At 41.0% G+C, this 24,904-nt stretch overlaps 1 long non-coding RNA gene across 1 annotated transcript; it reads left to right on the top strand.

Moving 5' to 3' along the window:
* Positions 1 to 5,987: 5,987 nt before the first annotated feature.
* LOC125920448 (uncharacterized) lies at positions 5,988 to 7,609 on the top strand. The gene is made up of 3 exons (XR_007457054.1): positions 5,988 to 6,065; positions 6,405 to 6,567; positions 6,667 to 7,609. It is a non-coding gene; the product is annotated as an uncharacterized LOC125920448 (long non-coding RNA).
* The last annotated feature ends 17,295 nt before the right edge of the window (positions 7,610 to 24,904 follow it).

A 24,904-nucleotide genomic window follows, 5' to 3' on the forward strand; every position in this document is an offset into this window, starting at 1 on the left:
GCTCCTCGTGGGTAATATGGAAGGGGAAAAAAATTTAAGTTAGCTGTGCAGATTGAGTGTGTGGTGCCCACACCTAGTAAATGCTCAGCTAATGGTCACTACTTCTTTTATCATTATTATTTTTACTAGTTATACTACTTTTAGGATTGTTCTTCTTATTATTAATGACATTAATGTTTGGGTGAAATGTCCAGAATTTTTCCTCATAGAGAACTTAGGTAGTGGGGGTCAGGAGATACACACGTGAGATAGTGTTTTTGCTATGAAATGAAGATGTGGAAACCTCGAGTTTTAAGGGTGATTCACTGGAAGCCTCTGTACCATCACAAAGTGTCCGTAAACACTTTTTGTGGTTAAATCTACCATGTTGCACAAGGTAAAAATAATTTTAAATCCAAGCAAACGGTACTGCTTGTATCTAACCAATGCCAGACATTCAGGTAATATAGGAAAACAAGTCACTTGGAAGATAGATATTTTTATCCTCCTGGCCAAGAATTCAAATGTCCAGCTAATAAAACTGGCCTTTTCACTTGTCTTTGGGGAACCTGAGAGTATGAAAAGCCATTTTGTGAGTGGCTTTTTCCGTTGCTGGTAGCGGTGGTTGTTGATTACAGGATACAATTTGAAACTTCTGAAGGTTGTGAGGCATGGCATGGATCAGGACGAAGGCTTTCTATAAGAAAAGCCATCTTGCTGATGGAAAAGCCCTAGTGAGCTGCCAGGCCATCTTTGTGGAGCCGGAACATCGTAAGAAAGCCTGCGGTTGGGTCTGTAGGCCATTAAAAAGTTTCAGCCTCACTGCTAAACAAGAGAAGAGTAAAGAGTCTTGCGTTTGCCTCAAAAACACACGCCCCTCACAGACAGAAAAGTCAGATGTTAATTAAGCCTTTGAAGGGTTAGAGTGGATCATGCCATTCCATATCAAAAAGTCAGTTTTGACTTCTAATTGCATGCCAAAACAAACCAACCAACCAACCAACCTGCAAATGTATTTGCTAACAAAGGTTCTTATTGCACACAAGTCACATTTAAAGTAAAAAGACAAATCTTTGTTTCTTTGTATTTGGAATGGTTCGAAGCCCAGCAGAGCCTTCATTGAGTCTATATTTGTATGTTCCATTTACTTTTTACCATTTCCTGTGGATTTCCTTCTTCATGAAGCCATCCCTCAAAGGAAATGCTGACAATAAATTAATGTCCATACCTTGGTATATTTTGTGGTGTTTCATTTTAAGTATTCACACTTGGATTCGAGTGCAGCATCCTTTACCTTTACTCAGCATATAGTAGAGGCTAAATAAATAGCAATTAAAAGAGACAGGCTCTCTAAAGTTACAGCAATATTTCCCTAGATTTTCTTTTCATTCTGTCATTCTTCTGTGAAGTTCGTGTAATTTGTCCTCAAATGGGCAAGATTTGGGATTGTTCACAGTCACAAGTGAGAGAACAAAATAAGAGATTTTCATTTGTAAGATTGCCTTTCTCTTATCTATTGGTCTTGCCTCCCAGACTGTCTGTCTGTCTCTGGAAAGCAAAGTCAATAAAAATGATTAGAGCTGGCATCTCACAAATGTACACCCTTAAACCATGAAGCAGTAATGCTGTGCAGGAAATATTTTTCTGACCTTTTCAAATTGCATCCAACTGTCTCGGGAATTTCTCAGTGACTAGAGGTAATAAGGTTCAATCCGTTTTACTGGCTGGCTTCAAATTTAGTTCCTCCACATCTCTAACTTATCTATTCTTTGCATCTTGGCTCTGGCATCCATTCAGCACGGAAATCCATGCATCTAATCTTTTCTCCCCCTTCTCAGGTTTTGCTAAAGGATCACACTGTGGAATCTACAACCGTGACAAACTTCTGCACTTACTGCCCCTTGAAAAACAAAATATTGGCATGGGAAGGTTAGTGGGCATGTTGTCTTTTCGGAAGCCCTTGTTGAATGTAATTAGCTTGTAGATTTCATCCCTGTCCTACACCACAGTTTTTACCTACGTGATTTATTCCTCAGTAATCTTCATTGTGTGAAACTTTTCCAACTTAACTATATCACAGGCACTCTGTAGAATATTAAAGGGGCAAACCTATGCGAATTTCTTTTGTGTTAAATTTTGATTTTTTTTTTCTGCGAGTCCAAACGCAATGGGCATACTCTTCACCAGCAACCTGCACCCGCCCCCAGCAAGGACAGGAGTCATCCAAGTGTGACGCGCTAAAAGGCAGCTGGGCCGCCCCCTTCGTCACCATGTTCCCTGAAGGAAAACAGAGAACAGAAGCTGGGGACACGTTTCTTGACCTCACAAAAGTGTTGGATGTCAGGAAGCCTTGACAAGGAGTTCAGAAATCTTGTCTTACTTTTCATATTTAGAGCATCTCCGTGCTGTGATTCTGGGGAGCTACCAGCGTTTCCTTGTTCCTCCAAATTCAACACACACTGTTGTTCCCACCCATCGCCTGCGCCCTGCCTTCTGCAGCGGTGATTAGAATCTTGGCTGAAGTTCCTGTGGTCAGTGGGGCTTGGAGCCTCTTTCTGGAGCCTCTCTCTGTTCATGGGCAAATAGCCACCAGGAGGAAGAAATCTTTTTGAAGTTGCCCTTCTAAGAGTCTGTGTTTGCTTGTACACTAATTGTCAAGTTTGATCATCATAAGATAATTGGCTTTATAGAAATGAGATCATTTCAAACAACTCTATTCAGAAAAAAAGTTTAAAAAAAAATAAGTTTAGAGGGAAGAGGATGAAGAACAGGCTGGTTTTTTTCACTCACGTGCAGCAATGTGTTTTTTTTTTTTTTCTTAAAAGAAAGTGAGTAGACTTATGCAAAAGCTCATCTTCATAATATAGCCTTTTTTTTTTTTCATTTGACAAAACAAAAATAATGGAGTTGGTGACAGTTGAAAGAAAAGATACAAAGTATGTTTAAGAATGGGTGTTTTTTGAAGTTGCTATTTCGTCATATGAAACTCAATCCATCTTGCTACTAGATGTTGACCTGGAAAGGGACAACAGTCCTCATGTTATCCCTTTACAGCCTGGGTGTGGGTAGCTGGTATTTTGTTCAGTAAAGACGAGGTATTCGGGCAGTTTTGCAAAGTCAGACTTACCCACTGTTTGCCGTGCAGGGCAGTGTTTTTACCACCAGCCGGGGCAGAGTGAGGGCTTCCCAGGGTGACAGTCGCTTGAATGGAACTGTGTGGTGCTCCTGACCGTGGTTCATGTAGGTGCGCATATGCCTGTGTGCACACGTGCAAGCGCGTGTGAGGTGCCCAAGGTGTGCACACGAACTTGAGTGTGGCATTGGAAGACACCAAGCAGCTCCAAAACCAAGTGGCTTCTCAGCTCTGCCTGGGGACCTCAGGGTCTCAGTGGATTGCAGACTTTGCTCTGCCCAGGAACCCTCCCAGAACAGAGAGGGGGCTCGGCCTGCGGGCTCAGATTATTGTACAGTGGGCACCTCCTGTTACCCGTTTCTAAGATCTTTCCTACCGTCGGGACCTGGAGGTAGAACAAAATCGGTGTCCAGCCCTTCCACTGCAAGTGTAAAGTGACTTGAATGTGGTGGGACAAAGGCATGAGGCAGTGCGGGGCTCCATTTGCCATGGCTTGTTTTGTTTTGCTGGGTAGTCTTAGAGTTGGAGCGCGATTGGGGAACGAAGGGGGAATTGCCAGGTGGAGAGGGTAAGGGGGATGAGAGGCCTGATTAGCAGTGCGGTGGAGACTAATTACTAGTCCTTCCTTATCGGGTAACTGCTATTTCCTGGGTGTGGCCTGCATCGCTCAAAACCACCCTTGCTCTTCCGAGGCCCCCCGGGAAGACGGGCTAACTACTCGGTTTACGGGGGGGCAAAGTGAGGCGTGAGACCGTTGAAACGGAGTTTGTTTCTGAGCGGCAGGGCCATTGTGTGAAGAGAGTTGTTTTTACACGGAAAGGAAGGAAATAACTCGTACCCAGTGGGCTTTGACCTTTCCTCTTCCTCTTTCCCACTCCTCTGTCACCTCCTTCCTCCTCTTGCAGGGCTTCTCCTCCTTTTTCTTTTCTCAAAGAGAGAATCAAAGGAGACCCAGCTGCTGAAACGCCATCCCACTGTGCCTCCTGCGACAGCGCATTCTTCTTTTCGTGCTTGCTGTTCAGCTACTTACTTGTTTTGAAAGTTTGATAAAGGGCGCCGAGTTCTGCCTCTAGTGGCTTCTATCATTTTCACATAAGGTAATTTTTATTACCTTAAAAGAGTACTACAGACGGCAGAAGATGGCGATTACAGGCTGTCCCGCCTAATCTGCCGTTCGTTCGTCCGAGTTAATGATTTATCGGGGTGAAAGAATGGATTGAGGGAGGCAGAGACGCAAAGGTATTTTTGTGAGTAGCCCAGCAAAACCTGTTTCTCCAAATATTATGTTTCTAAATCAGGATTGAACTCCTTCAATTAAGGTCTCTTTTCTTCTTCTATTTGCCTCACATATCAATATTACAAAAATAAACATGTATGATTGCCGAAGCAGGCTTGTTATTGTGGCCTTGGCTCGATGGAGATGTCGATGCCCGAGGATTCAATTTCACTCTTACAGTGATAACTAATACGCTCCAATTTGTTTCTTGGGGAAGGAGCTTGGTTATTTATTCCAGGTAAACTGGGCTGCTTCTGTTGCCACAGCATCGAGTAGTCCCTGAAACTGAGGCTGGCCACCTGATGGGGCCTCCTTTGTTCCCAGGCATATCAGAAGACAGAAAGGACTCAAATCTTCACCAGGCTGGTAGAATCTCAAAAGCTCAGTCACCACCGTTCACTGCAAATATATCTCTTCCTAGAGTGGGTGTTCTGGAAATTCAGACTGCATCTCACTTGCAATAAATAGCCCCCTTTGAAATTTCAAACAGAACCCCACAGGAAAAGCAGCATGGCTTTAGATGGAAAGATGATTTCAAGCTCTCTCTCTCTCTCTCTCTTTCTCTGAGGTCTCTTGAATATGCATGTGATCCCAGCCCAGAGTTCTTCCAGGAAAATCTTTATGTTTGCACAGGTCTCCTTCGATTCCCACTATCATCCTTATTGGAAATAAATCTAAATAAATCAAAATAATCTAAACAAGGATAAATTGTTCCGAAACTCTCTGCCACACACAGTTCATCTCCCACACTTTGCTTTCCATTACTGCTGAGGGAAGGGAAATGATGGCATCAGCTTTAAATCTATAGATTTAGTAGCGGGCACCTGCCTGTGCCTCTGTGATATACTGGCGATCTCCACTTATTGTTGGGGTTGCGGCAGTATTTATTTTTCCTTAATTGGAACCCCACGGATACCCCGTGGGATTTCCTCCCTTTGGCTAGACAGTATATCCATATAGACATAGAGCATAGCCACCATGGTCTACTGTAATAGTATAGTCAGAAATATCAACATGGGGATCAAAATTAAACCAACACCTGGGCTAATGGAGTTTCTAGACTGGCTTTTGATATTATTAAGAAGACACCATTTTTCTCAGTGTTTATCTTTGGAGTTAAAGCAATGTCGGCAGAAATTCAAATTGAATACGCTTTATCACGATGTTTCCTCTTCTGTTTAATTCTTCATCGGGTTGCTTCCAGGGGTGAGGGATGACTGATAAAATTACCAAGTACCCCACGTAATGGACAAGTAAACAAGAAACACGAGAGGTTTGGGCACACTATGTGAAAACGTTACCCTTTTATTATATCTTCTTCCTTTTTAAGTGAATGAATATGTTAAGATCAGCTTTACACAAATGCTTTGAAAGCTCAATTTTCTTAAAATTACATTAATTACAGTGAAATTAACAAGTAAATCCCCTTTATGTTAACTTAGTGTCAAAACAGGATTCATCACCTTGGACATCAGAGGGCCCCTTCATTGTCTTTATTTGTGCTTCCAGCATTTGCATTTGCTTATCCCTTGTGCTATTTTTATTTTTGTCATTGGAGTTCATGAAGACTTAATCATCAGCCCTCTAATTTTCCAGAAAAAAAAAAAATGTTGATTTATTGAACTGACTGCCGAAAAAGAAGAGGAAGACGAAGATGAAGAAGATCAATCTGACCTTGTAGGTTAATAGTAGGGAACAAAACACATTCATAATTAGAAGAGAAAAGGACTTTCCTTGTTCCTTCCAGTTTATAATAAAAAGCCCCTCGCCAAAGTGTCTTAGAAAATAATGCATTCAGACTGAGTCGAATTACCGCCTAGCAGATTCTATTTATCTGTAGCTTAAAAAGCAGCTGCGTTTTTGTAAAAAGCAATGAATGTGGCAGTCCTACTTAAAGGTAGGAGAAAAAGAACACCCCTTGTTTTGTAATAAGGGGATTTTCAATTTAAAAGAGAGAGCGAGCCTGTTGTGTGAAGTACGGTTATTACATTCACTGTATTCTATCTCACCCACCAGGAGGCTAATAATGAAGGGCCGGGGAAGGAGGCCAGTGCTAGGAGGGTTATCTCACTGCCTCAGATGCTGGATAAGTCGAAGGAAGCAGAATCGCTTTTGGATGACATTCAGAAAGGCCGGAGTGATTATTTGGGAGAGAAAAGCCTGCCTATTCTTTTCCAAGGTAAACAGTTCATTTCATCCGTCAGCTGCACGTTTCGATGTAAAAATATGTTTATGTAAAGATATCTATAAAGTTTGCCTTTAAAAAAAATCATTTTAGGTGCGTGACTGTTCCCCTGGCCTGCCCATCCACTGATGAATTATTAGCAACGTGCCTTAGACAAAGGACGCACGGGAGCCCCACCACACCTAGAGCCACGCTTTGAAGGATCTGCCAAGCTCACTTTTAATCATGAGAAAGAAATTACCCACATGGAGTCAGCAGAAAATGAGAAAGTAGAGCTCGTGCTGCGAATAATTCCAGCAAGTGCCAAGGGGCTAGTTGAGGAATGGCTTCATGAAGTGAATATCTTTAGCTTGTACTTAGGGTTTGGTTAGCGTATAATCATTTTCTCTTTTAGGAGCGTTGACTATCCTCAGTGTCTTTCCTCACTAAAGAGTGCTCAGAGCATTCGTCAGGATGTTGACAGATTTAATATCAGTCTCGTCCTTGTTGTTATTTACTATGACTAATTTTACATGTGCAGATATGCAAAAATCAATTTAGGCGGAGAGGCGCTCCGGAGCCAACAACTGTTAACCGCTGTATGTGTGTGTGTCTCGCTTGCGAGTGGATGTCCAGTAATTTCTGTCTCTGTGTGTGTACGTGCCCTTGTTCTTGTCTTCTCTCCGTTGTGCCATAGGTTGGGAGGTTTGGCCAGCCAATGCCTGCTCAGATGTGGTCTGAGGCTTTCATTTGATTTTTGGACCAGGAAAAAAAGAATGTGTCACATCATGATTAATGGTCAATCTGAATTTTCAATTCATATGAAAGGAGAAGGGGGAGGAGGATATGAGCCCAGTGATGAGACGAACCTTTTCCCTTTGGGAAGAGCATGATTCAAATTAAACATCACTTTCAGTGTGAAATTAGTTTGAAGGCTTCTTTTTTTTTCTCCCCCCGTGCCTGGTTTAACTCCATGGTGGCTGCTCCTGCAGAGAGGACCCTTCCATCCGGCCTCTGTGCCCGAATCTGTTCCCAGTAGGCCATAGTTCCTCTTCTTTTGTTTTATTTTTCTAAAGACCAGGTCCAAGAAACCAAAAAAAAAAAAAAAAAAAAAAAGAATATTTTACTATAAAAGCATCATTATTCACAAGATAAAATTTTCCCCAAAACATGTTATTTCTTTGTGTCCCACTTATGTTTCCAAAAAAGAAAAATAAATAAACAAACAAATAAGTAAACATGTAAATAATGTTCTTCTTTTGAGGATAATTTTGCCAGGGAGGAGGAAAAGGGAAAGCGAGGGATCCTTTCCAAAGACCTTTGAGTGCCCTCTGTTTTATGCCAGTTTCTGCTAGCCGAGTTAGCCATATTGGAGAACAGCAGCCCCAAACCCCAAGCTTTCTCTCAGTTCTCTAGTTCCCCACGTAACCGAGTCACAGGATCGCCATGTCAACCTGCAGCAGCTCTGGCTTCAAGCAAGCATATGCCGGGACAGTCTGAAACTACCCTTCAGTACCTACCAGAGACTCAGGCCCAAGCTTGTAGAAAGAACCCACTGTCCATGGAAACGCTGGGCCGCTTGCCCATCTGTGCACATTTTGGATGCCACAGTTAGGCGTCATCAGGATTTGATGTTCCATTGATGCTCTTTCTGGAATTTGGTGGCTTGTAGAGAAAGGACAAGTATAGAAAAGGCCAAGAGACAGGCTCGTTCTTCCATGTCTTTTCAAAAAGAAGATGCTAGGGCTTTGTAATCCCTTTCCTACAGGAAGAGAGGTGTGGTGGGGGAGGGGAAGCAGCTGGGTGGGTGAGGTAGGGGAGGGGAGGCAGCTGGGGGCAGAGGTAGAGGTGGAGTGGGAGAGGTGGAAGGTGGAGGCAGATGAGCAGCTGTGTTTATTTTAATACATATCATTTAACCCTCACCTAAAAACAAATTGGAGAGGTTTGGGAGTGCATTAATCTGGACCCAATTAGCATGTCTTTCTCCTTCAAAAGTGCAACCTGAGATTAATGAATATAAAGCAGAGTTTCAGATGCAGTGCTTAAATCATTTGCATGTTTCATGCATGATAATTGAATTTATGTATGCACTTCCTATCATTTAACTATTTCCAGTCTCCTCCCTGTGATTCACACAAACCAAGATTTCATTACAGTAACCTCCAGGTGGAAATAACTTGCCTAGACCTTACTCCTAATGAGGAACTCAAGTTCTTGTTTCTTTTATTTGAATTTGAATCATACGATATTTTTTTAAAAAGCAGAGGGAAGTTCTTATTAGTCTGGGACAGTCTTTTAGGAGTTGGTAAATAGGCATTCTGAGTTTATTTTTGGAAGGCCGGAAAATCCATGCGAACTTATGGCATTGACTTATCAGTGGTCACAGAGAATTGGGTTTCAGTGTGGTCACTTATCAATATATTAATAACTCTGAGAGCAATGTCACTTTAATGCAGCATAAAGAACGTTCTTGGGCTCTGGGCCTGAGGTATTTAGATCCCTGGGAGATTTAGTGCACCGGATTGTTTCTGGCATAGACCCTGGCTTCTATAGATGTGGGTGGGGGGATGGTGTCAGCCTCCATGAAGGTCTGTAGATGGGCAGTTAGCACTTGTGGTCTCTTAGTATGTTGTAGGGTTTTTTTCTCTTTTTTTTTCTTTCTGTTTTGTTATTTAGGTGTAGAAGGCTTAATGCTGACTTAGTGTGAGCAGGTGCTAAGTTTCCCCCTCTCCACCTGCCCCAGAATGAAAAGTCTGAAAGCTGGCAGTGGGCATGGAAGAGAGCTTCCTGGGGAAGAAGGTGAAGCAAGCGGCTTAAAATAAATCCCCTGGTTTCAGTTCGTATCAGTGATTTGTCTGTCTTCTGTCTTTCCTCATGTGTTTCCAAGTCCGATGTCAAAGTAATGAGCTTTTCTCCAGGAATTCTTCCCAGTGTCCTTTGTTTTTGGTGAATTCAATGGCTGAGTGTCGCTGAGTGTCTCTGGTCTTGTTTCCTGGTCCTTGTAGCTAAGAATGTCGTTGAAGGATAAACTCTTGTTAATTTGTGATGTCACAATTTAAGTGTGCTTCCCGTCACTTATGTGTAGTTTAAAATGTTCCTTAATGTAGCATGAAATGATTGGTTAGCTTTGAAATGGTTGTGAAGTCATGTGAAGAAAATAAGTTTTGCATCCGACCAAGATAAATTCACTCTAGTGCTTTATGGCTTTTTATTCCTATGTGATAGTAATAAAGTCTCATGTAGGGATGGAAGCCATGAAATACATTGTGAAAAATCATCAACTAAGAAGGGGCCATCAGTATAGAAAACGGTAGCCTGTGCAGCTGTGAACATGATGGAGAAATGACTTAGTGCATAGCTCTGCTACATGTTTGGTGTCTCTTTGAGTTTCTTTATCCTTAGGTTTTTGACAGCTAAGGAATCTAGGTTACAAGAGTTGATTCATCTTTGTAATCATCGATTTACATGCACATTCGGGTTTGCACATTTCTGTTTATCATACATTTTTCTCCGTGTCCTATTATCCAATGCGTTCTAGGAGAACTGTTAATAGCCCACCAGTCTGGTAGGCAGTGATCAGTCCTCCCATGGCTTCTTTCTCCTGTGGCAGTCTTTATTCTGACACAAAGAAGGAATTGTCAAGTCAGACTTGACCTCTTGGAAATGTGGTCCAGATTGCTCTACTCCCAAGCTCCAAAAAGGTGTACATTGCATGGGCTAGATCAACGCCTCCTCAGATCCATAAATCCACCAGGCCAGTTCCATGTACATGTGTAGCTCCGGTAGGGAAACACCCACTGTGGGAGAAGGAGGAGGGCTTCAGGGTGGAGTCAGGTTCTCCTCTCTGCCACTTGGAGCCCTGGGGCAAGTCTTTTCACTCTTTGTCTTTAAGATTGGGAGAAGTAACACAGCTGGCAAGGTTGTTGTAAGGATTAAATGAAGAAATGTATACAGGACCTGGCAAATTATTGAGCGTGTCCGAACAACAACAACAAAAAAAGCCCATGAGATTTGTTTTTCTATTTTCTTCCCTTTCTTCCCACTCTCCCCCGCTCCCCTTTCCCTGCCCTCCCCTCCCCACCCCTCCCTTTGGACATTGGTCCAAAAACAGAACCTTTGAGAGAGCAAAGAGTTCTTCTAGAATATCAAGTTGCACCTCCTTTCCATATGTGGCTTAAATGCCTTGGTTGGGTTCATAGTTTCATTTTTTTCTAAATGAACTATGTTAATGTTGATGATTGACCTATTTCACTTTTCTTTTTTTCTGTACATACATTTTTCCTTGATCTGTTTTAATATTGACTATTGACCTATACTCTTTTTTACTGGTTTTCTGTATTTTTTTCGATGAGAATTCTAATAAAGATTATTTGTGTTATCTTTTGCCTCTCCATTTCCTCCACACAATGGGATTTTAGCTTGTGCTCTGAAAATGTCTGGGCTGCCCCAGTAAGATAAATGCTGCCTTTTCCTTGGAAACTGCCCAGGGCAAGGCAGAGAGAACCTTATTCTCCCTGCATTTGCATATCAATGGACTTGGGGAAATTTGTCAGTTTAGTTGTAACTTTGGTGCTGGTTTAACTTTTAAACGTGTAGAAGTTATCATTTGACTTTATCATGAAAGTCTGTAGAATACTTGTGAATAAAGAAAAGGACTTCACAAGTACACAAATGCCAAGACTTAAAAAAAAAAAAAAAGTTGTAGAATGATGTAAGTGTATTACATGCTGTAAAAAATAGAATATAGTGCAAATCAGTGACACCATATGTGTATCTAGAATTATTTTATTATGACCGAATATTTCTTTATTCTCTTAAGTTTATTTATTTTTGAGAGAGAGAGAGATTGAGGATGCAAGCAGGGGAGGGGAAGGGCAGAGAGGGAGGGAAAGAGAGAATCCCAAGCAGGTTCCCCACTGTCAACACAGAGCCTGACACGGTGCTCAAACCCATGAACCGTAAGATCATGACCTGAGCCTAAACCAAGAGTTAGATGCTTAACTGGCTGAGCCACTCAGGTGCGCCAAAATTTGTTCTTTAAACCCCATGCTTACCTCTATATATCTATCCAGAACTTAGTAATGTCTCTGATGCTTAAGGACATTAGGTAGGTATTCAAATATTTGTGAATAAATGAATGCGGAAAGAGGGAAGGAGAAAGATGGAAGGAAATAAAGAAATAGACGGTCACATCACCCTAAGAAATATATTGTATGGTTAGGGAAATAGAGTAAACACACATACATAGTTAAGGGTGAACTGCAAGAAGGAGAGTTTAATTCTGTAGCAGAGTAAATATTCCTAAGTCATTCAAGATAAAATGTAATGAACAAAATGTAATGAACAGAATTACCATAGGGATCCAGAGCAGGAAAGTTCCCTAGATTCAGGGTAAGATCCATGTTAGGATTTAAAACATCAGCCAGATTTCCATAGGCAAGAGTCAGGGATTTAAACATTAATTTATCCAGGAATTTATGAAAAGCTCAAGTGAGTGGTTCTTGGAAAAATTTCCAACGTACAAAGTATTCTATCCTGGAGAACATATTTACTTCTAAATATCTTCACAAGTACCATTAAAAGCAGATAGTGGATTTTAATGGACCCACTTGCTTAGATTAGTTAATTACTGCAGAGTCTCCGTGGGCTGCAATTAGCTATTATCCATGTGGGGTAGTCTAAGTTGCCATAAGTCTAAGTTGCCAGCATGCCCATGATTTCAAGGGTGGACATGTATTGCCTCAGTTTCTCCCCTCCTTTCCTTGTATGGTTGTATTTAAACTCTGGCACTTGATGGAACCTCGAGGCCACTTGGGCAGTAGTAGTAGCCTTCGAGAAGGACTCAGCCTCCCCCAACAGCTCTGGATATTGAGTCTGCCACTAGACATGGGCCTTTTCAGGGTTATTGGTTGGCAATAAATCTCACAGTGATGCCTGTGTAAAGTGCATATAAATGTGTTGGCCAGTGGAACAGGATGTTGCTGCACTCACTCAGCAAGTGAACGAGCCCATCTCTGTCTTGCCAGTGGTCATGGATAAGCAGGAGACAGGAGCACCAGCAAAGAGTGAGATTGTGATTAGGGGACAAACAGTCCTTCTCCTTTCCTCTCCCTCCATGTTCTCATCTGAAGTTCCACCTGGTCAGAGCCTTCACCAACATCACCCTAATCAACAGAAGATACCATTCGTGGGATCTGGGTTTGGGCAGTTTAAGACAAACCAGATCATCTTACACATTCGAATCACAAAATGTTGCAATTATTGGAATTGTGAGGCCTCCTTAGAAGGTGAGATAGAGAGCTCAGAATGATGCTCTCATTTTTCCGATGCTCCCTGGTACTCTGAATCTGTGGTTCAAATAGCAAAGCCCAATCTTTCTAGTCACAATTCGAACCTCACCAAGTAGGCATGTCTTCTGAGGTGTTTTTGCCAGAGTGGGGATGGGCTCGGGCTGGCCCTGGCCCACACACTCGCTCACCTGCCTTTGTCACCAGAGTCACCCCCATCTATGTGCAAGGCATGACTAAGGGGGAGGTCCACCCAGCAGCTCTTGATCACAGTGGTGTCTGCACAGGAGAGCAGAGCCCAGAATTCAGCGAGCACCACATAACATGACCCTCTTGGTCATGGCCTTCAGGTGTCCCATTTCCAAACCCATTCTCGGAATCAGATCTCCAGAAAGGGATGCCCCAGACCCTGTTCTCCTAGATTAGACTGTCCTTGGGTTTGAAGCAAGGATGGTAAAAGGGTGGAGTGGAATGGGGTCTAAGAGGATCTCTCATGATTTTACTGAATGGCTCTCCCCACACAGCCTTTCATAAAGCAGGCACCAAGACATATGATCCAGAGATTCAGGCCACTGATGCTAGGCCTCCTTACCTTTCTTTCCACCATCAGTCCTTGTCAAGAATATAAAATAAATTACTTGGTTTAAGTTAATAACATTAGCCACGTTTCTAACCAAGAAACATTAAACACATGAAAGAGATACGCAAATATTCTGGGAGTATGTTGGAGTAGAGAATATATAAGCAACTTATTCATCACCCCAAATTAGGTTACAAAATAAAGGCTCAAAATACACTGATGACTTAATGGCTTGCTTAATTAAATTCAAGGCCTGCAATCAACCACAGGGCCCCACATGCCTGTATTCCCTCCCCCTCTCCAACCTCATCACCTGTCCGTCATTCATCCAGTCTAGCCCCACTGACTTGTGGCATTTCATGAATGTACCAAATGTGCTCCTACTTCAGAGCCTTTGGAATTGCTGTTCCCTTTATTCAGAACACTCTTGGATATTTACATATCTCACTTCTCACCGCCTCAGGTCTCTGCTTTAAAGTCTCCTTATCAGTGAGACCTGCAAGGACCGTCCTCTATAAAATAAGTTCCCTCCTCCTCCAGACACTGACCATTCTACTCTTATCCATCTTTCTCCACAGAAGGCACTTTTCATCATCTGATATACAACATATTTCCCTGCTTTTAAAATAGTGATTGATCATCTTTCCTCACTAGAACAGAAGCTCCAAGAGGCCAGGGGATCGATTTGTGTCTCTTGTTGACTGCCTTATCCCCAAAGCCTAGAATTGTATCTGCGCATAGTAGACACTCAAATGTTTGAGTGAGGTAAGACTTATCTGGCATCCCCAGGCATCTATGTGTTAAGAGACAGGCATTATGTATCATAATAACAAAGAATCACTTCTATTTCTCACCATCTGAATTAACCATGCTTTAAGCATTGTATTCTCATAAGATGTGTAGCTTTGTTTTTCCAGTTTCCCCCCTTATAATAATGTTATGTGCATCTCTGCCCTTGACTTTTATGCCAGTTCTTGGTTAGAATAATTTTTTTGTTTGTTTTGAGAGAGAGAGAGAGAGAGCACAAGCAGGAGAGAGAGGTGGAGAGAGAGAAAGAGAGAATCTTAAGCAGGCTCCACATTCACCATGGAGCCCGACATGGGGCTCAATCCCATGACCCTAGGACCTGAGCCAAAATCGAGTCAATTTTCAACCGACTGAGCCACCCAGGTGCCCTAGGATAAATTCCTAATCATGGAATGACAGTATCAGAAGTTTATGGACATTTTTATTGTTCATCACATACATTACCAAATTCCTTTCCAGGCATGCTGTGCCAGTCCACACTCCTGGCAGAACGTAGATGTCAGAAAATTTTTGTTGGACTTCTTAAAAATCACTATTATGCCATTTCTATCAGGTTAGACATATTCCCTTGCTCCCTTGGGTCTTTTGCCTTATTCTTCCTGAGAGTCTCAAATTGTACTATATTTACTTTTTCAATTTTGGTTCTGGATTTCTAGGATGAAATAAATTATTTTAAATTGTATTTATTTATTTTGAAAGAGAGAGAGGGAGGGGCAGAGAAAAAGGGAGAGAGAGACTTCTAAGCAGTCTTTGCACTGTCAGCATGGACCCTGCCATGGGGCTTGATCTCATGACCCTAAAATCATGACCTGAGCAGAAATCAGGAGTTGGACACTTAACTGACCAAGCCGCCCAGGTGCCCCTGAAATAAATTATTTTAGAAAGAGAAGTAAAAAAATCATCCTTTTCAATTCCCCTATTCTGCATATGAGGAAATGAAGTCCCAAGATCATTCCAGTGGCTGTAAGCAAGGCTATGAGTGAGGGACCCAGGACTGCTCTCGAGTCAGCACCTGAAAATATTTAAAAACCATGAGTCGACTAATAGGCATCAGAGTACTCCATGCTAACTCTTAACCATCAGAGCTACCTGTTCCTTATTAAAATGAATGTCAGAATGTCCACAAGAGTAGCTCTTGATGTTGAGAGATTAGCTATATTTACGATGTGTAGGATATAACTTTTAAGTTGAACTACCTGTTCTACTTGGCTGTGTTAACTTGTTCTAGAATCTTTTATTTTAGTCTCTCTTGCACAATCTGGCTCCTTCACATTTATCTTCTTTCTGAATTTCATAAAATTACAAGGCAACCAAGAAACCAGCAGCATTCATTGCATTTCTTTGAATACAGGTAAAACAATTAGATTGCTGGTCTGTTTACCATAAAATAAGACCTTGTGCTTCTCTGGAACTGACACAAAACTGTCACTTAGAGACTTCGTGGGAATGACTATTCAAATCAGCATATACATTTATAAAAAGCTCTGGAGACATCTATCTACACAGACAAACACACGTAATCCCCCATTTCTTTGTAGAAAAATGTACACTAATGAAAAATTTGGAAGTATACGTTGCCTTTCCTTTGAGATCCTCAAAACTGGCCCTATACATTTTTTTTTCTCATGTGTATATGCCTTCATAAGATCTCCTTTCAGACAAGGTGTTCATACTTTATTCATGAATTGAATTGTTATGAGAATACCATAGCTAAAGATCAAACCGTGGCTAACATCCATGGTAAACAAGAACAATTAACAGAGCCCTCTTTAATTCCAGACACATCTTGAGGGATGAATCAATTGACAACTTAAATAGGACACTGTGTCCTCATAAAAAGCATTAGTATACAAATATATGTCTTATCCTGGTGCCTACTCTAAATTCAAGAAGTCTGAAATTCCAAACTATTTATGGAGAATACACTATTATTTACTGATAGGCATTAATGGCTCTATAGAAAATGTAAGAGCCCAGGTGAAATAAATAACTCAATTGACAGGAGACCTCTCAAGGGAACTAGAATGAATGAATTTAATAGTTGTTCATCATAGTTGCATGGTGTAGATGTATACATGTGGGTGAATCCCCTCCCATTGTTCAGGAGAACAAATTTATTTTAGATTAAAGGGCAGAGAGTAGGCTCGGCTGAAAGAAACCAGACTATACACACATAATACATATGGTTTTGCAATTTTTTTTATTTTAAATATGTATTTCTTGATCCATATTCCTAGATTATAGAAAATAATTTCAGTAAATACTTTCCTCATTTTTATCAAATCCAGATCCTTAAAGCCAGCTGGACCCCCAACATCTGTCAGAAGCTATACCCTCTCACATCTAGAAATAACCTTCTCTTAAGACATTCATGGCCTCTTCCCTTCTCATTTCATTTCCATACTCTCTCCCCCGACAAGGTGCAGAGGAGCTAAGAAAACAATAATCCACTAACAACCTGTCTCAGACCATATCTTTTACATACTTCATCTTGGTTCATCCTCTCAACAACCTTACCAGGAGGATTTTATCCTCATTTTTTTCCAGGTTTGGGAACTGAGTGAGAAATTGTGAGTCACTAGGCTGCTTTTCACAAGATTCTCGTTATACCCCCAATGTCCGTCCTCAGACCCAGGGCATGACTCATAGTAGGTGTGCCAGTTATTAAGATATTGTCTCTCAGCTCCAAATCTACCTTCAGTGCTTTGTATACAGTGATACAATATGAGTCTTTCCTACTTCTCTTCAGAGGTTTGAGATCAGAGGGAGTGCCCAACACCACCACCACACCACCCCTACACACGCGCGTGCACACACACACACACACACACACCTTTCCTTGTTTCCTGTAATGGCTAACCTGCTCAGGAAAGGGAGGACTTGGGACTCCCAATCACTGCCCCCACAGCTGTTTCTTTCTGTTCATTGTTGCCAGCATTTCCCCATAATTCTTGCTAAAGTTCAGAATGATGCTAGAAAAAAGCAGGGATGGTCCTATCAAGACAAAATATCCTCTGAGTACCTGAGTGGCAAGCTTCCTGCTTCCCATGAGGGAAACAAAGTATCAAGGATTACTGAGCCCCTGTGGGGACACTTTCTAGACCATACCCACTTCCTTGTGTAAATACTGCAGTTGTGGGAGGTCTGTATCCTAGGGCAGATGGCATCTAGAATAAAGGAGAATGAAGGAGTAGGTATTTCAAAGTGACTGAGCCATCCTTTTGCAATCCACACAAGCTTTCGATACTAGAATACAGAGCACATCGTCCAATGATGGCTGGTGAACGTGACGGTAGAATTACAGTCAGAGTGCCCAATGCTGCCCCTGGCTAGATGCATGACCATGAGACGTTCACTTCCTCTCCTGAAGCTGAAATTCCTCACCTGAGGAATTCATCCTTCCCATTTCAGGTTGCTTTGAAGCCCAGCTCAAGCTCTTCATAAGCAGAAATATTTTGGTAAACTACCACTTTGGAAACGTAGCATCTCCAGGGTTGTTAGGTTGGAAACTGACACAAAATGGCAAAAATATAATTTCACTTGAAACTTAATGTGGAGATTTTAAGTTCATTCACTGGTTCACACGCTGAGCCCTGTGTCAGGGGCTGGGGATAGTGCCAAGAACAAGGCAGTCACAGTCCTCAGTGGGGCCTAATGGCATGGGGGGAAGACACGGACTGAACAGGTGGTCACAGTAGGATGAGCGTCATGAAAGGGGGTGACCATGACTCAATGGATACATGGAAGTTTCCTTGGGGGAATCAGAGAAGGCCTCCGAGAGAAGTGACATTTAATCCTGGTTTCAGAGGTGGGAGGCCACAAGTTCCTGAATATCATAAAACTAGAGTGCACAAACCTGATACTCTCCTATCCTTCGATTGCCACATCTTACCTAAAGAGTCAAAGTCATTCCTTTTACTCTCACATACACATACAAATTAAAAGGAATTCTTAGGCTAAAGATAGATGTTTACACAATGCATATCCCTTTCGGACCCTCTTTGGCCAGCTGAACAGGGATTCAGCACCTCTGGAACCATGATTACGAGATGCAACTCCATTTCTCATGGTGGATATAAACAGGGGCCATGTCTCCACTTCTCTGGAGGATAAAAATACATTTTCCTATCACTGCATAAGCAAATCAAGGGCTTCCCATCCAGCTACTTTCCTAAATAAATCTCTCCTCTCTATGCACAAAACTTTTTCAGAGAGGTGTTATTGTGCATGACCTCAGACAAGGTATTGAACCTCTCTATAGAGGAAGAGTAAAACCACAGGGTATTTCTTGGAGGGTTGTTGTAAGGGCTAAATGAGTTATGACTTAAAATAGAGCCTGAAACATACATAGTAAATGTTATACAAGTGGATGCTAATGTTACTATGATTACAATCACTGTTTCCTTTGTGTTACCTCCTACTTACTCCCGGTTTACTCCAATTTGCTTATACCCCATGACTCATAGCCATAAACAGCTCTTGTTAAGGCCACCAATAGCTTCTATGTAGCTGAATCTGAGGAACTATTTCAGTTCTCATTTTACTGACTTCTCCATAGCAATCTACCCTGTTGATCAGTGCCTTTTGAAAATGTATATTCTCTTCTATTGATGTGATGACACAACAATTTCCTGTTTTTCCTTAGATGTCTCTGGTTATGGTTCAATTTGCTTTGCTGACTTTTCCATCTCTGCCTAGACACTTAATATGAAATTACTCAAAATTTGGGCTTGGGTCTTTCCTCCTCCCTGCCTTAGGTAAGTCTTTTCAAGCTTGTGGCTTCAATAACTTCTTCCCCGATCTCTTTTCTGAGTTCCAATTCATATATGTAACTACCTTCTAGATATCCCCACTAGGATGTTACAAAGGTACACCACTGGCAATATGTTCAAAACAATTAATTATCTTCTGCTGCAAACCTGGGACTCCTCTAAATTCCTATCTCAGCAAATTGTATCCATTGCACAAAGTAGAAATCAAGGAATACTCCTTGATTCAGTTCTTTTCCCATTTTTTATCTAATTTCAAGTTATCTCTCATATGTATTTCTTGAATCCATCCACTTGTTTTTGTCCCACTGCCATTACTCAAGGTCAATATGCAGAATAACTACAGCAGCCTGCAGCTTGGCATTTCCAATCTATTCTGCACTCTCTCTGGGTCTCCAGCCTCAGGGCAGCCAACCCATAGTCCTTCAAATTCAAGTCTGACATGTCAGCTTCGTCTCCTTCTGAAAACCTTTTAAGGGTTTGCTACTTGCTGTTAGAATAAAGGCCAAAGTCATCACCATACCTTCTAAGGTACTGTGGGATCTGGACCCTGTCTTCCTCTCCCACCTCTCTCTCCCCATTGCCCTGTGCACAGTGTTCATTTTAGTATCCATTGGTCTTTCAAACGTGTTAGTACTTTCCCACCTCTTTATACTCATGCCTGTTTCCATCTGGAAGTTTCTTCAAGCTCGCTACTCCACCTCCCTGTTTCTAGGGAGGGACTTCTATGCCACCTTCAGATTCTCCTCCTCCTGTGTGCCACCCACACCCCCTAGCTTCCCAGTCTAGATCAGTTTCATCTGTTACATGTTCCCAACAAAGTGTGTTTCTTTTTTTAAGACGATTTGATTCAGCTTGTAATTATTTATTAGGTGCATTAATTAAATGCTCTTATTCCCAAAGATAATTTAGGTTCCATGATAGAAAGGACTGTTTCTGGTCTTGCCCCTGTTTTCCCCAGTACTTACCAGAGGGCCTATCACACAGAAGGAACTTAGCATTTGTTGAATAATTGAATGAATGATTTCCACATCCTGGCCTATCAAACCATTTCATGTTTCTTTTCAAAACCCTCAGATCCTCTCCAAAGCTTGATCTTACCACATTCCAGGAAAGACTTGAAGATTATAATTCAATTTTTGGCTAAAACGTAGCAAGAGTTCCTTTTTAATAGATGTGATTTTCCTATAAAAGTGAGGTTCATTAAAGCAGAAGTTGAAAGAATTTGTGTAAACATCCTCAAATCAAGTATACAAGATTCAAATAGGATCGCAGCTGCAATGAATTGGAAACCTAAAATGCATTTTTACATCAACAAAGTTATAGAAAAATGAGTCATTAAGTAATTGCTATTGTGACATAGATTCATGCTATAGTTGAAATACTTTGCACAGCTGTAATCTCAAACCACCTTGAGGTTTGCCACATTCTTTAATTTTCTGATTGATTAAATGGATTATTTGACATTTTGGCAGATCATAGAAATTGCTGAATAACAAAGACTCCTTTCATTCCTCATTATTTGCTCTCTCTGAGCCTAATGCAAATTCTTTAGAAACAATGGTGTGATATTTCCTTTTCTATAATTCTATTTCAGTGTTGTAGTTTTACTGATAATAGTAACAGTTCCTACACAACAATTTCACATCATTAACTTAGCATTCTCTGTAATTAAAATGTAATGCATAATGAGATATGAACTTCATATCACATTCAGACTTTTTTATTCTTGTCATTGTACAGGGGAGTTAAAAAAAACACTGGTGATGGAAAATTTCTTCAGTTTTGGCTGCCAATGAATCCTGTGGGAAGCTAGGTATTTCCAGGTGGCCAGTTAAATGATGGTTTGGACAGTGTTTACATTGACTAGACTGGCCAGAGAAGGGCTTTTTTGTTCCAAGTTCATTTGTTCTAGTCTATTCAGTTAGTACTGGTTACATAAATATTGCATTATTGTCCCTCATTCACTGGGATAACCACAGACCTTCGTTTGCAACTTACATCCAACTTCTGACTTGGGCAAGTTTCCCTAAGGTAGCCTCTCTAATTAGATTATCATGCCTTCTTCTCCAGGAGAGAGCTTATTTGTTATGGGGCTGATGGCCTAGAAAGACTATCCCGAACAAGCATTCACTGAGTCTCTACTAAGCTATAGGAGATGCACTAGTGTTAGAAATAGACACTGAAAAGACACCGAATTCTCTTTAGCACAAGATACTCATACTCAAGTGGGGAAAGCAATTACCATGTAGTATAATAACTGCTATATTGGAGGATTTAACCATCCCCTTCCCAGTCTTGGCAAGCAGGGAAGACTTGTCAAGAAAGAAACATGTCAGCTGAGATTTGAAGGATAAGTAGGAGGAAGCCTAGTGAAGAGGGGTGCAGGGGAAATGTACAGCATTTAGAATGAAGCAGCCACATATGTTAAGTGCGGAAGCATCATCCACCATGACAAGATTCTAGATCAGCAGTCAATTCCAACTCAGTACGTCCCAAGCACAGACTATAAAAGAGGTAGCTTAGAAGTGACTCATGTAGAGACATGATGGGTGTGTCAGATATGGAACTCTGTGTTATCTCTGTATGCAATCGGGAGCCACTTGAGATTTAGAGACAGCGAGAACTATGATCAGCTTTGCTTCTCCAGAAGATGTCTCTAGAGCAAGGGTGGAAGGAAAAGATAAGATGGTGGCAGGGAAACTCATTAGGAGGCTGAAGCAATAATCCAGGAGAGAATTTATCAAGACCTGAAGTATATGGTGGCAAAGGAGAAGGCAACAACAGGGGACAGATTAGAAAGCTGCGTAGAAGCAATATTAGGCAGGAGTCTGCAACCATTGAACACAGGTAGGGAAGGAGGAATGGAGTGGAGGACAATGTTTAGGCTTTCTTGGGCTCCTGCATGGATGGCATGACATTCCGTGAGATAACACATGCTTCCTATTGGTAGTGCTAATTAAAAATAGCTGGACACACGCCTGGATTCTGGAAATTTTAAGCAGAAGGGATCTGTAGCATTCCCTAGCTGGAAACTTTCCTCTTTGTGCAAGAGGTTTGTGACTGTGGCCTTTTCCACCACAGGAGTCTTCTGTTAGGTGGCCTTTTATGTCCTCGTGCTACCCTCCTCCCTGGACTTATCTCTTTTATAATACATAGCAGACTGTGCTGTAATTGTTTCTTTACTTAACTCTTTTCCTTACCAGACTGCGAGCACCTTTTGAGCAGGGACTGTGTCTTATGAATCATTACTCAGACATTCACGAACTCAAAAAGTTTCATAGTGTCTACTATGTGTCAGGCACCAATTCACTGTATGCTAGGACCTTGCATTGTGCCTGGCACATACGGGATCTTTAATGAATACTTGATGAATTGAATTCAGCCCAACATAAGGTTTAGTTGGTTAGCGTTTCAAATATTTTTACACTAATGTGAGGAAATCTCAGAGTGTAAGTTCTGTGCAGACAGGTTGTGGAGTCAAGCCTTTCTGTTCATGTAGTCTGAGGACCAATAGCATTGGCATGACCTGGGAGCTTGTTAGAAACACAGAGTCTCAGAGGCACCTGGGTGGCCCAGTCAGTTAAGCGTCCTACTTCGGCTCAGGTCATGATCTCGTGGTTCGTGGGTTCCAGCCCCAGGTTGGGCTCTGTGCTGACAGCTCAGAGCCTGGACCTTGCTCTGTGTCTCTCTGTCTCTCTGCCCCTCCCCCACTCTCTGTCTCTCTCAAAAATAAATAAAACATTAAAAAATTAAAAAAAAAAGAAATACAGAATCTCAGTGCCCCCACACCCCTCACAACACACACATTTACTGAATCATAATCTATGTTGTAATAAGAGCCCCAGGAAATCTGGGTACATAGTAAAGTTTGAGAAGCCTGCCTCTGGGAAAATCAGTATGAATTGCTTTAGTCCTCAGGTGAGTGGCGTGCAAATGATACCACCCCGATACTCCCTGATTATGCCTTAGTGTGCTCCTACATTTAGTCCAAGCTAAACTTTCTTCTTTACTCAGCCACCACCAAACTCTAATTACAAGGAAGCAACTTTTTCTCCTATCTTGTTTTATCAATCTCTTACCCATCTGGTCAGACTGCTTTGTGGTAATGCCCAATATAGAGAGTAATAATGTCTGCTGTTTTTCCAGGATAATAGTGGTTATCCATTAGTACTCTGCAACTAATTCAGTATGTGTTTAAATCCAGAGTCTGTCACTGATTAGTGGACCCATTTTCTCATTATTAAAATGGGGATAACTACTAGTATCCACATCAAAGGATCATGGTGAGGAATAAATGAGGTATTAAAGTATCTGACTCAGTAATTGACACACAGAACTCATTACATGTAAATGCAATGATTCCTCTCATGGAAATCCTTTCAACTTTTCAGTAGCTATTTAATAACAGTAAAGATCTATAATGTGTAAAGCCTTATAGCATGGATAATGCAAAGATCTACACCATAAGGCCAGTGAAGGAGATAAAATAACAAGTAGACAAATTATTGTACTGAAAGAGAGCACCTACTAAGTGCCACATGTATGATATGTTGCTATAAGTCAGTGGTCCTCAATGTGGCTTTTATAAAATACTGATGCCAGACCCTTCCCTAGAAACTTTGATTTAATTAACCTATTTTGCATCTGGTATTTTTTGGGTGGTTCTATGTGCAGCAGGTTCCAGACCACAGACATAAGAAATCTCATGAGAAGAAATCACTTCTGGTTGAGATTCCTAAAGAAAACTTTATGTAGAAAGAGGTATTTTGAGAGCATGATATGATAATTATTAAGCTTAATTAAGAATCATACTTTTTTATTATAAAATTTTTAAATGGTGAAGCCTATTTTGAAAAAAAAAATAAACAAAAACCCCACCCTGTACCCCATAATTCTTTTATTTTGTATAGTTTTCTCCCTTCTTTTGTCCATATGCGTATATATTTGTCATACTACAGCAGAACTATTCAATAGATATATAATGTGAGCCTCAAATTCAAGCCATACATATAATTTTAAATTTCCCAAGATCTACGTTATAAAAATTTTAAAGATTCAGGTAAAAATAATGTTAATAATATATTTTATTTAATGTAATAATGCAAATATTATCATTCCAACATGTAATCAATATAAAATTAATGAGATAGAATTCGTTCTTTTGCATACCAAATATTCAAAATCCCAGTGCATATTTTAACTTAATGCAAATCTTAATTCAGACTCATTTCAAGAGCTCAATAGCAATATGTACCTGGTGGCTACCATGTTGGACAGCACAGTTCTAGAAAGCACGATTTATATAAGACATGGAAGGGATTCAGAAGTAGTAAATATTTTTTAACTATTATTTTTTTCGTAGTTATTGCTGATATAACAATCTGATATAAGACAAATCTTATAGAGTCAGACCACATTGGGAATTACCTCAATACTGGGTTAAGGTATTTTAATTTTATTTCATGGTTATGAGAAAGAACTTATTTTGAATAAGAATATTAATTTAGCTGGAATGTGTTAGATGAATTGGAAGAAAGGCCAGTTGGAGGTGAGAAGGCCAATTAGAAGTCCAAGGGAGAGCTAATTATGGCATGGATTCCAGCCAATGCAGGGGAAATAGAAAGAAAAGAATTAATAGGTAATATTCACAAAGACATGGTGATTGATTTCATTTGGGATTAGAGTCAAAGATGACTCCTTGGCAGATGGGAAAGCCCAAGGAAAGAGTCTGTCAAGGGGGTACAGAAATGATTTTGTTCAATTTTAGTCATGTTGAGTTTGAGATGACTTCCTGATCGAGACATCTAGCTGGCAATGATTGGAATGTGGGCTTGGAGTTAACCAAGAGCAAGGGGTGAAACCAAAGAAGAGAGGGGACAACATAACAGAAGAGTTCTGTAGGGCAA

This window comes from Panthera uncia, chromosome B4, assembly GCF_023721935.1.
Source record: "Panthera uncia isolate 11264 chromosome B4, Puncia_PCG_1.0, whole genome shotgun sequence".
Classification (NCBI taxonomy): Eukaryota; Metazoa; Chordata; class Mammalia; order Carnivora; family Felidae; genus Panthera; species Panthera uncia.